Here is a 13,994-nt window from a genome sequence, read left to right as displayed (position 1 = left end):
GCTGATTGGACTAAGCCTACCTACCTAATTGGAGGAACCTGAATAGTGTATGCTGTCAAGTAAATAGATCTGGTTCATCCTCTAGGGACAGGTCAGAATCTGAATAACATGATTTTCATCTTCTCTCTACTGCTAGATCTAAGCTTCATTAGCTGATCCATTCTTTACTTAGTCAATAGATTTACATTACTTAATTATTTGGTTTAAAAAAATAAATAAGAAAAAAAATAGAAGAAAAGTAATCAATAAATCAATGAGTAGCTCCTTAGAACATTGATGAGTTGAAACATTTTAATTCAGATTTTTATTTAGATTAACTCAATGCAGTCCTGGCTAACAGCATCTGGAACATCACGCTCTGTTTCTCAGCCTGCTGGCAGAAGGCATTTGTAGACTCTACTCAGATTGCATGGGAAAGCTGTTAATTGATTATCAGAATGTTTCTATAAATTTCTCAGAATGTTTCTCTACATATGAAACAGGATCAATGTCTCAGGCATTATCCACCCCTTCCTCATGCTTATGCTGTGGTGTGGAGAGCTCCAGTAATCCAAGTGTAATGGCTTTGACTCTCATATGGGTAATGATGCACTTAATTCAGAGACTCTCCATCCTTATACTGTCATGTTCCATTCAGTATTCACAATTTCTTACTCTTTCTACATGTGGGAAAGATTTCATGTACTTTTCTTCCTGATATAAGAAAAATGCACTTCTGGTAATCTCTGAGTTTTTATGGTGACTAGTCCCATCAGTCCAGGCGGTATACATTCTTGGTTGTGGCATAGATATAGAGACTACTTGATTCCAGCTAATCTGATGTTAATCCTTCTTACCCTCCAGGGAGGACAAACATTTCTTAAGTAATTTAAAGAACTTGTGTCTAATTCTCTCTTTCCTTCTCCTGCTGCCCCTCCCTCCAGTTCCTGTTCTCCCCCTCCTCAAAAAATGAAAAAAACAAAAACAAAAAACTAAAATACTTTGTGTCTATATTAAAACCAAATCTAGTTGGTCACTTTGCCTAGGTGTTTTATGATATATCTTCCACTTAAGAAAATTGCAAATCTATGTCAATGGTATTCCATTTGAAAACATGTAGTTCCAAACCCTACATTCTTCAGAAAATTTAATCCTGTTTCAGTGTAACTTCTGCCATAGTGATTATCCATTTACCGAGACAGCAATCAGCAGAGCAAATGCTGATTTGCACTTGCACACTTACGCCATATCATAAGCCTTGGATTGTGATGAACATACTACTCTCAGGTTGAAAAAGTATAGTTGCAACCCAAAGCAGAACTTCAAGTAATATCAAGACAGGAAACAATATCCATAAAAGGTTAGATTTGTACATAAACACTAGAACGCGGGTGAAACTAGAGAACATTATGCAAATGATAGAAGTCATTCACAGAAGGATAAATACTACATGATCCCACTTATATGAAGTTTCTAAAGTTGTCAGACTCATAGAAGCAGAGAGTAGAATGGTAGTTGACAGGGCCTGGGCAGGGAGATATGGGGAGTTGCTCAAGGGGTATAAAGTCACTATGTAAAATAAATACATTCTAGAGATTGGCTGTACAACATCTTGTCTATAGTTTAGTATGTTGTGTTATGTACTTTAAAATTTAAGAGGGTAGATCTCATGATAAGTGTTCTTAACACAATTTTTAAAAAATGCTTGAGGGAAAAAGCTTATTTTTGGTTTTGACTCACGTTATGAGGCATCTAACATTTATTTAACAAATGATAATTAATAAAATTTTATTTTTGTGAACTTAAATATGAGGTAAGCAAAGTAGACATCACATTATCAAATTAGTTCCACTGGCATTAGTTATAATCTCTTTCCTCCTATCCTTCCCTTGTTATGATAAAAACAATGAACATGTATACGATCCCAATACTGTAGAATGCAAGTATCCTTCTGGAATCTGTGGTTGTCTCATCACAATAATTGCATATGTAAACCTTAAAAATATTGAGTTTTTGAGACATAATCATGGATGTATGTTTTATGTTAGGTACCGTTCATGTATCTGAACCTCTCTGATTTGATACAAAAATAATTTTAACTAAAAACAGCTTTGGTAATCAGCAGATAGCTTACTATTATGTATCATAATAAATAACAAAATTATAACATAATTTAATTACAAATTTGATTATAATTTAATAAATTATATAATTTAGTTTTATATAAATTTAATAAAATAAATCTATTTAGGTAATAAACCAAGGAAAAGAAAAGGATTTTCATCTAGACGTTGCCCTCTCTTTCTGTATTTTCCTTGATTCCTGAGCAGAAAGACTGAATTAAACAGCAGCCAGAAGGCATAGATGCAGAGTGGAAAAGCTCTTCTCTTTTTAGTAACTTTTGTGCCTGTTTTAAATTGATCATTTGTTTCATCAGCTAATCCCCAAGTAGAGGGCATGTCCTTTTCACTTGTAGGATTCTCTTACAGAAGTTGAATTCCCTCCTTATCACCACAAGCCAATAAGTACTTTATTTTCCTTTTGCTTGTTGTTAGGGAAAAGGAGAAAAAAAAAAAAAAGCCACTCATACCACTTGCTGGAGCTCTCTGCATTTTAATCCCAGCCTATGAACGGACATCAGAGTGCCCTTATGATATTTTGCACAAAAGGCTCAGTGTTCATGGCTGTACTCAGAGGACCCAAAATAGCATTCTGTAAGCAGTGACATACTGGTGGTCTGGTACTAAAAGTGCAAGCCTCTGTAACTCAGAGCAGTGTGACACATGTCAGCTTTGATGAGGAGTCTGTGAGGCAAAATAAGAACCCTCTCTACTACTCTTCCTCATGTGTTTATCATGAATTTTGAATTTCAATTTTTGCAGAACTCCAGAACTTGAAGATACACAGGTAAGAATGGATAATTAGGCCTATTTAAATATATAAATTACCTCAATGAATATAGGGCCAAAAAGTACTTGAGAAGCACTTTGTTAGTTTGTGCATATAAGGGAAAAAAATTCTAAAAAATTTAAACTCACAATGTGTATATTAAACTATCTCTAAAACAAATATTTGTGGGAAAAACTTGCCATATCTACAATTCAGATTGAAGAAAATAAAAGTTGCTCATATCCAGAATATTTAAACACTAAATTTCTTGAGAAGGATGTATCACTACTGTTTCTTTTTCTTTCTCTAGGATTTTGATTTTTGACTTACTGTGTATTTATCTCTGTACTATAGGCTGCTCTGAACAATAAAGTCACCTTAAAAATATGTGAAAAATATAGAGTAAATATTTTTAATGCAATTAATTATTTACTTCTTGGGAAATAATATTCAATGTGGGGCTTTCTGCATATCTTAAGCTAAGCTAAGAAAGCTAAGAAAGCTAAGCTAACAATTAGCTAAGCTAATTGTTCTTTGAAGGACAATCGATTCTCAAAGTTGATATAATTATTTTATTTTCTTCCTCTTTGTCAGTTGTTTTGACTATCAAACATTTTATTGAATTTAGAAAAATCGTAAAGCAAAAGAGCTTAAGTAATTAAGAATATAATAATAATAATAATAGTAAACCTTTGAGCATTTTATCAATATAGACAAATACATATTCAAACATGTTCACATATTAATTTGCAATAAATTATATCCATCACATGTAATAAAAAAGCTAATTCATCAGACACACAAAATATGAAAGACACAAAAGTGTAAATTAAGGAAATGCAAATTGTGAAAGATATTTAATATTGTTTCAGTTTTAATTTATTGCAAGTAAGTTTAATAGGATTACTAATTTTAATAAAATATTCCATGTAAATTTACCAAAAAGATTTAGTAAATCTGTAACTAGCATATAAAAAAACACATGAAGGTAGCAACAAAAATTTCTAAGTAGAATGGCAAATATATTTATATTTTGGATAAATTTGCAATATCAAGTAATATGGTAATATACATTCATATAATATCCTTTATTCCAAATTCTAACTACTTTAGATGTTTAAGTATCACACATTATAATTTTTAATTTGAAAGTATTTAAATTTTAATATAATTTGGACATTTCTGTTTACCAATTGTGTAACCAATAAGCATATATCCAAAAAATAATAAACATTACAAAATGAAAAATCTAAAATTATTCAATTTTTACAAAATAATCAGTTTATGAGAACTAGAAATCACCTCTAGATGACTTATTCTACTTAAATGTGTTTTCTGCCTTACCCAGGTTTTTTTTTTTAAGATTATGTTTATTAAAAAAATTATATTTATTCACGAAAGATGCAAGAGAGAGGCAGAGACATAGGCAGAGGGAGAAGCAGGCTCCCTGTGTGGAGCCTGTGTGGGACTCGATCCCAGAACTCTGGGGTCACATCCTAAGCCGAAAGCAGATGCTCAACCACTGAGCTACCCAGGTGCCCCTTTACTGAGGTTTTATAACAATGACTGAAATGTCTTATATTATTATGTAAATTATATCTGTATTTTCAGTTCTCAATTTTAGTAATTCTTTATTTGTGCCCCAATAAAATATTGAAATATTTATACTTATACTTTTATGCTTAAACCCACTTTCTCTCTACCTTTCTCTCTCTCTCTCTCTCTCTGTTTCTATTTCACACACAAACTGTAGAAGTGTTAAAGGATATGTTATTTATTTATATGTTTTGTTTTGGTTTGTTTTCCCCTTTGGAATCTTTATAATGTGCTTTTCCCTGGGAACTTTTTAAAAAATTAGTTCAATTAAATTATCATAAAGTAAGATGCTTGAGAATGATTTGCACAAATGTTTCCCATTCATTCTTAAGAAATCAGACCCATTCTCCAGGAATTTGCCATAATCAAGATATGTATAATTTGATGAATGATAATAGATAAGTAAATATAAATTGATATTGAGGGACATCTGGGTGGCTTAGTGGTTGAGTGTCTGCCTTCGGCTCAGGTCATGATCCCAGGGTCCTGGGATTGAGTCTTGCATCAGGCTCCCCGCAGGGAGCCTGCATCCCTCTCTGCCTATGTCTCTGCCACTCTCTCTTTGTCTCTCATGAATAAATAAAATCTTTAAAAAAAACTAATATTGAATTTTTTGACACACATGCTCTTAACACGAACCCTTTAAATATTATTATATTCAAAGTGTTAAAGAGTGGTATTTAACATGTTATTGAGTAGTAATATAATAGAAATATATGTATCACATGATTTAAAAGGATATATTGGTCTTTTCATATACCTTTCTTTCGATTGGGATTTATTGCTACTGAGAACCATGATAATAAATATGAGAAAATGGAACTTTTATATTTTGTGGTCATGACAATTCCCTCTAATATTTATGATCTTCCAATACCTGTATCTTTGCTTTGGCATAACCGATTGAGGATGAAAAATAAACAAACATGAAACTTAATAACCCCACATGAATCCTTCCTTTCTAGCATTGATTTTGACAGCTCTCGGATTTGAGAAATGAGTGACTTTTGCTAAAGTGACCAGAAAGATGTTTGACACTTTTTTAAAAACCTATGCCATTAGTTTTCACCTCTCATCACCACTCACTAGAAAAAATCCACCTAAAATGCTCTAAAAGTACCTTTTTATAACTTACAACAAATCAGTTTCCTTTTGAAATGATGCATTCCGTCTTGAAAATTCTGATATGATCCAGTAAGAGCATTCATGTCTCACTTTAAAAAACACTTTAGAATTAGTAAAGCAGAAATGTTTTTGTCAGAAATTCATTGCACTAATTACTCAATAAAAGACATTCAGAATCATCAAAGAATGTTTTAAAATTAAAGGAAAGCATATAGTAGTCAGAGATTTTGCTTTGACATACCTAGTCAGGTTTGAAATGTTAGTATTGGACAATGACGTATCAACATACAGGATCAGCATATCCACGTTTTATTTGTTCATTCTAAGAACTTACATGATAAATGAACTTTGTAAATTTGTAGGGTAGTATATTAAAGTGGGAATAATTTTGGCAATCAATTATGGCTTAAAATAACCTAGGTAATTTTCTCTATGTGCAAAATTTAGAAATGTCATTTCTGTGGAAATGAACAAATTATACATAAATCATAGAAAAGAAAAATGCCACTATTTTTCTGTCTTTAAATTGTACTATAGCTACATTGTTTCCAAAAGTTTCAAAAGTTTGCCACTTATTTTATTTTTTTTCGTCTCAAGCAGAGACTTTTTAAATCTCTAGTGAAGATTCTTGACATTTTTTTGATAAACAGAGAATTCTACTAAATGCAGAGAGAAACATAAAATATAACTAGAGCATTAAAAAGATAAAGAGAGCAGGATATAGATGCATCTTTCTAAAAACTTTTTAATGATATTGCAGTTTGTTATTGAAGTACTTCATGACAATGCTTGAAAGTGCTTTTGAATTGTAAAGCAAAATATAACCTATATTTACCTATAATACTGGTGAAAAATAAAGAGGCCATAGCATCACTTTTCAGGTGGATATAAGTCTCCTTCTAAATAAGGTTGTTGCCTTTGTGTCTATATAAGACATTGGTGTTTCTTTGGTTATTTCCTCTCTTTTATCCAATGTCTGTAGAATATACCAGTTCTATAGGCCTATCAGGATTTGACTCAAAATGATTGGTTAGTAATAAATGAGCATGTATGACAATACAATATTACTCAGCCATCAAAAAGAATGAAATCTTGCTATTTTCAATGACGTGGGTAGAACTAGAGTGTATGATGCTAAACAAAGTCAGTCAGAGAAAGTCAAATACCATATGGTTTCACTCACATGTGGAATTTAAGAAACAAAAGAGATGAATGTAGAGGAAGATGGGTGGAAAAGAAAAAGAGAGGGAGGCAAACCCTAAGAGACTCTCACTAACAGAACAAACTGAGTGGTAAATGGAGAGAGGTGGGTGGAGGATGGACTAGATGGGTGATGGGTATTAAGGAGGGACTTGTTGTGATGAGCCCTGGGTGTTGTATGTAAATGATGAATCACTGAATTCTACTCCTACTCCTTAAAACAAACAAACAAAAAAGCTGTGACAAATTTTTGACCCAGTAAGCCTCTTTTCTGGAACTTTATCATATTTAAATAATCTAAAAGTAGATAAAGAAGAATATCTGGAACAAAAATAATTATAAATGATTGAGTAACATAACATGCTCTATATCTTAATAAAATAACATATAGCCATTAAAAATACCTTCATAAAGGCTGTTAAAAATGGGTATATGTGTTTGCATGCACACACATATATGTGTGTCTGTATTTGTTTATGGACATATTTCAAGTATATATATAAATTTGATTTTTTATAATATAATAATTTTAAGACCACACTAATTATTTGTTAAAACTCCATACCATTTTATTTCTTGCCCCTCATATTCTTATTTTTAATTTTTTAACATTTTTATTTTAATTACATTTAGTTAACATTTAGTGTTATATTAATTTCAGGTATATAATATAATTATTTAACACTTCCATAAATGCTAATAACAAGTGCATTCCTTAATCCCCATCACCTATTTAACCCATCTCCACACACACCTCTCCTTTGTAACCATCAGTTTATTCTCTATAGTTAAGAATCTGTTTCTTCGTTTGCCTCTCTCTCTTTTTCTCTTTGTTAGTTTGTTTCCTCTTTAACAAAACCACATATGAGTGAAATCAAATGTTACTTGTCTTTCTTTGACTTATTTCACTCAGCCTAATATTCTCTAGCTCCATCCACATTGTTGCAAATGGCAAGATTTCATTCTTTTTTTATGGCTCTGTAATATTTGTGTGTGTGTGTGTGTGTGTGTGTGTGTGTGTGTGTGTATCACATCCTCTTTATCCATTCATCAGTCCATGGACACGTGGCTATTTGCATCATTTGGTTATTGTAAATAATGCTGCTATAAACATTGGGAAGCATACATCCCCTTGAATTAGTATTTTTAATTCTTTGGGTAAATACATACTGGGCAGTTGTTGGATTGTAGGGTAGTTCTATTTTTCATTTTTTGAGGAACTTCCACACTGTTTTCCAGAGTGGCTGTACCAGTTTGTATTCCCACAACAGTGCAAGAGGGTTCCCCTTTTTCCACATCCTCGTCAACACCTGTTGTTTCTTCTGTTGTATGACATTTTATGTAGTGGATGATACATATATAAAGTTACTTATATAAAATTTAAATTTAAACTATTTTAAAGATATGGAGCAATGTTGTCATTGTATGTGTATGTGTATTAAACCAATGTTAAAAACATGCAGCTCTTAAATCATAAATATAATTTCTATGAAATTATGTGACTTTGTATTATCATTGAGCATTTGAATTATAGGGAAATAGAAACAAACAATGCACTTTTAACACTGTAAATATGTGAGCTAAGTACCCAAATTTTAGTAAATTATTAATTAGCTGCTTTCTACATATTAAGAAACAAAATGATGTTAGGGTTGCTGGATTAAAAAAATATAATGAAGGATTATTTCATGTAAGAACATCATCTCTTCACAGAACATGTTAACTCTTTCTACACATTAAATTGAGTGACTCATAGTCCACATAATATAAGTTTGAGGGAAAAAAGACATCTTGTCAGCCAAAAGTCAATTCATTCATTCATCAGATTATACTGAATGCTTTTACATTTATCTGAAAGGAAACTTGTCTATCTTCTCTGGCATCAATTACAAAGTAATCAAAAATTTAAAGAATCTATTTCATCATGCTTTTTAAATCCATTCATATCTCAAATTAATTATATTCATGCTGATTTTTCTTCCTGAAATGTATATGTATTTTAAACCCATCCCATCTCTTGGAGATACACTTTTTTCTAGATTTACATATGTATCTCTTCTAAATTTTCCTATATACATTTTATTTAGAATTAAAGTGATATACCCAATCTCTTATTTTGGGAATTAGGGAGTAGGAGTTTGTCTACTCTGTAAGCATGCCATTCATGTTAAAGGGATTTAAAAAAAAATCTCCCTCTTGAGATGTTTCCAATATTATATTTACTAAAGTACATTACTTGGTCATTCTTTTTACACAGCTAATAGCATACAATCATAAAATGATATCCTCAGAATGTAAAATAGTTGATCAAATATTCTACTAAACTAGTCCATCTGGTTTGAAATTTTGTCTTCAAATTGTATTCTCATGACCATAAAGTCTAAATAAACTCAACAAGTTTAACGTTAAAAATGTGAACTCGTCAAAAATAATTGTAGTCTACTAAGTTATTTTAACTTACATTCAGAAATCAAAAACATAAAACAAATGATATAGATTTTTTTAAGATTTATTTATTCATGAAGGACACAGGTAAAGAGGCAGAGATATAGGCAGAGGGAGAAGCAGGCTCTCCATGGGGGGCTTGATGAGGGACTGGATCCCCAGGATCCTGGGATCATGCCCTGAGCCAAGGGCAGATGCACAACCACTGAACCACCCAGGCATCCCTAGAGTTTTTTATTTGTATGTTTTACATAAAGAAACTAAGAAAGCATTGAGTTTTTTATTATACAATTTGAAACTCAATTCCTTTTTCACAGAGGTGTTTGTGCAAAAGTATTTTGTTCCAAAATAATTATATATTTTCATTTATTTTTTAAAACCTGTCTTTTGAAACATACAATCCATATTATGACCCAAAATTTATTATAATTCTACTCCAAACTTTTTGTGGATAACTATTGAAATACTAAATTAAACTCCTTACCAGTTCATTTTTTTTCAGTTTTGAAATTGATTTGAGTATCATCCTAACACATGAAACAATCTAAGAGATTAAAATGTGAAATTTCTTGAATTTATTTTTTAATTTTCAAGTCATAGTGAAGTGTAAGGAAATGATTATATTATTGTTATTGATTCATCACAATGAACAGGATTTATATACTTTGGTGCTTGGTCTATTTTTTTCTTTGCAACATCTTTGCTTCTTATTGCTCATTTGATTGTCCAACAAACAGAGTCTCAAAAACTGCATTTCTATCTTAAAACATTTTTCCTTAAATCCAAACTGCCCAGTGAAGAGATCTCTGCTTTTCCTCTGTTAAAATTTACTTTGAATGACTCATCTATTCTTCGAACTCCTCAGTTCTAGGCTCTAATCACTCTTCAACCCACTCTCTTCTGCTTCAATCCCTCCTAAAACTTCTTTTTAGCTATTCAGCAAGATGTACTACTTTTTGTTTGTTTTCTTTTTAATTGACAAATAGTATAAAAAAACAAATCTGGGCACTTAGGGTGCATGTTAGTTTTGGTTATAGGTAAATTACTTAACAATATTGGTATGGCCTTTTGTCAAGACAAGTTAAGAACGATAACTATTTTCATGTTCATTTGTTAACATTGATTTTTTTAAAAAATTAGATACACTCATTATGGAACTCTCCTTTCCCGATACCATGAGTGTTGTCAACGACTAAATCTTTCTACTATACAATTCTCATTGCCATAATTCTGTCTAGTCTCTTTAAACATTTGAGTATGTCAAAAATTAAATAGCTTCAACTATTAGTTTATATTTTTATGTGATAAATAATACATTGGTAGACAACATTTTTGCACCAAATTTTCTAAATTCCAATTTATTTCCTTAGTATAAAATTTCAGACATGAATTCAGTAGATAAAATGGTGTGAGATATTTAATGCTCCTGAAACATATTTTCTAATTTAAAAATATCATTTAGTTTATCTTGCTGGTATGGGAAACAATTCATGAGAAGAAGTCATGGATTAAGAACTTGCAGGTTATAGGAAGTGAGTGCATATATTTGCGAGACTAAGAGGTAGAATTGACCATAGATAAAGCTTGAATATGTACAGAAGGTAAAATAAAGAGAATGTTGAAAGGGGATTCCTTATTCAAGTGTCAGTTTTTGAGTGGATACTGGTTTCATTCAGTGAGAGAAAAAAACATAATGATGAACAGGAATGAGCAATAAAAGATAATGGTTTATTTCTGGGGTATGGACTTTGAAATGCCTCTTGGAAAGTAGGTCTATAATTAAAGAAAGAGATAATGAACTGTTGAGACTCTTTTGCAATATTTTAGCATATAGAGATTAATTGTAGACATAAAATCTGCAGATATTATCACACATATAGAATGGGCAAAGTATTCTGAAGAATGGAACTCTAGTATTTAAGGAAGAGAACAATAAGATGAAATAGAGATTCTTGAGGTGAAAGAGGAACTGAAAGCGTGTAGAGCTTTCCAAGCCAAAAAAGAGAGAAGTTTTAAAAAGGGAGTGCAGTTATGATGAAGGTAACAGTGTGCTATGCCACTATAAAGTTGATTTCAAAAAGGAAAGAAAAGATTTTATTAAATTTTGTTAAAGAAATAAAGGGGAGCCCTCTTGACCTGGATGGATGGGTTGAATTTTAGTATTGGGGGGAAAGGCCAGGTTGCATTTTCCATAAATTGGTTGAGAAAATGTGGAGAGAGTGAATGGACGTTTATTCTGTAATAATATTTCCTTTCCATATCTTTGAGTTTTTTTTTATGTTGTGCCTTTTGAATTAGTCCTCTAGTAATCATTTTTATCATATTTTTTCTACCTATGCTTTGTATCTTCTATTAAAGATTTTTCTTCAAAGTTACCTTTCAAAATTTCCTCCTACACACACCTTTAAAAAGTAGCCAGGAATTACAATTCCTGTTCTCTAAATACTCTTTCAGGCTATAATTCTTTCATTGAGGAAGTATCTTTTATTTATCTAAAGAACTTTTGGTTTTCTTTCTTTTTTCCTTTATTTCTTTCTATTTGTTGTTGTTGTTCTCAACCTGGCATTTGTTTCTGCTTATTTTCAGTTATATTTTTATGCTTTGTATTTGACTTGGACCTTTTCTTTCAACTGGAGTCTTTCCCCAAAAGGAACCACAATAAGTAATGTGAAAATTGTTGGGAAGTCTTTTTGTATGAGTGGGGAATAGAGACTGAATACTTTCAGACTTCATAGATATTTTTCTAGCAATGACCAAGGTGATTGATTTAAGGATCCTCAAATATCATTACGGTTTTTGTCTTGAGGCTATATATTTCTCTATTCAATGAAGTTGAAAGGTAGATAGGTAGAGAGAACTTCAAGTTACAAGATGATAGAAATTAACTTTTCTATATTTAGATGTGACAATGGACTTATAATGGTTTTATCCTTCTGATATCTCTGAAGTGTCTTAGGTCCTGTGACTTATTATGCACATTTCTACTCCTGTCTCCTACCAGATCCTGGCATTTCATATAATAGAAACTGTACACATTAGCCTTGGGTGTATTAACCTGAAATCACTTGTAATCATTAGGAAATGTTTCCCATTCCCAATTGCTTTGAGTCAGAAAGAGCTTTTTCCTGAATGATTTAAGCATAATGCATATTGACAGTTATTCCTTTGATTTTTTATTCTTGTAACAGTGAGGACTTACTAGTGATTCTCTTCTGCACTTTAGGAGGTGATGAATTAGAATTTTCCAAAGAAATTTGAGATTAGAAATATTTAAATAAATGCCATGTTTTTATGATATAATAATAACTACCTTTATTGAACATTTAATATGCTCCACATCCAGCTTGTTATTTTTGTGTGATTTATCACAGCATACCTAGAAGTTAGGTATGTTATCTCATTTTGCAGTTGGAGAAATTCAATCTGAGAATGTTTAAGTACTTTGACTAGTGTCATGCCGCTATAATATTATAAAGACACAAATCTTTACATTTTATGCAGATTCTCTTTAATGGTAATTATTAATTTAATATTAAATGAATATTTAACTAAGTAAAATAATTAAGAAAAAGAACCAGATAAAAATTTTACTGTTTATTTGATTTAATTCTTATTCTCAATATGTATTCCTTATAAGAACCATCTATTGCAGGTATAATTCAAGAACCAGAATGTTACTACCATAAGATCAGGGCATAAAGTAAAAGTCTGTCCAAGAACCCATGCAAATTGTTCTCTTGAAGAGAGAGTAAAACAGTTAAGGTGGGAGATACGAAATTAAATAATCAAAATGGCTATGTTATGCTCCTGCACCTTGCAAAGCAGTCTCCAGATAGGAGACGCCCTCATATAGTGTCCTATAGGTAACATAGAGTGTGCCCAGGATGATCAACTGAGCTGTGGCAAAATATGAAAAATTCTATTTATGTTGATATTTTACCTCATATTCTTGTATTTCGATTTTGAGTATGTTTTTATGAAATATCTTTATGGTGGTTAAAGTTGTAGAAGTAAATGATTAGCATATAAATACATATTACAACATTGAAATTCATCCTAAGCATTTTTTCCATATGAGAATAAATATGAAAATTTGGAAACCCTGGCCAGCATCTACCCATATATTTCTTTTCCAAAATGGTATCCATATTCTAGAAAATGGTTCCTGCAAAGTTAAAGGTACTAGCTATGGAGGAAGTAAACTGCTTGGGTTTAACTCCAGCCTGGCAGGTTCTTACATGACTAAGCAAATCAAGTTAACTTCTATTTGCTCACTCTCTGCATTTATCAAAAATAATGGAACATATACCATAGAAGTATTGTAAGATGAATCAGTTAAAAATGGCATACTCTTTGTATAGTAATAATCAAGAAAAAAGCTCCCAATACATGTTAGACAAGATGATGATGATGATGATGATGGCTGGTGGTGGTGTTATCCTTGGATTAGTTGCCTGGAATCACTTTGGAGCTCATTATGATCATCTAAATGGTGAATAAGAATCTGTGGAGTATGGAATCTACATTTTATTTGGCTTTTCAGTTAATTCTAATGTGAATAAGGTAAGTAAATCATTTCTCAGAAATTGAGGGACTGAATCAACCAAGTTATTATTTACTCTTATTTAAATAACAAAGGATTCTCCATATGCATAATAAAAATTTTAAGTAGAAAATGTAATCACGTCTAGCACGAAATAATAGTTTTGTCATATTTGCTCATGTTTTAAAATAATAATTATTACTATAATGTTTTCATG

General features: G+C 31.3%; 1 protein-coding gene across 2 annotated transcripts in view; it reads left to right on the top strand.

Moving 5' to 3' along the window:
• Window positions 1–2,761: 2,761 nt before the first annotated feature.
• Window positions 2,762–13,994, top strand: part of LOC129495601 (cadherin-19) — a 92,022-nt gene continuing 80,789 nt past the window's right edge. For both annotated transcript variants that reach the window (XM_055303271.1, XM_055303270.1), the window contains exon 1: window positions 2,762–2,886. The gene's annotated coding sequence lies outside the window, so the exon portion shown is untranslated. The remainder of the gene's footprint in view (window positions 2,887–13,994) is intronic.

This window comes from Nyctereutes procyonoides, unplaced genomic scaffold, assembly GCF_905146905.1.
Source record: "Nyctereutes procyonoides isolate TBG_1078 unplaced genomic scaffold, NYPRO_anot_genome, whole genome shotgun sequence".
NCBI lineage: Eukaryota > Metazoa > Chordata > Mammalia > Carnivora > Canidae > Nyctereutes > Nyctereutes procyonoides.
Note: the sequence above shows the minus strand (reverse complement) of the source record. Positions and strands in the feature narration are given on the sequence as shown.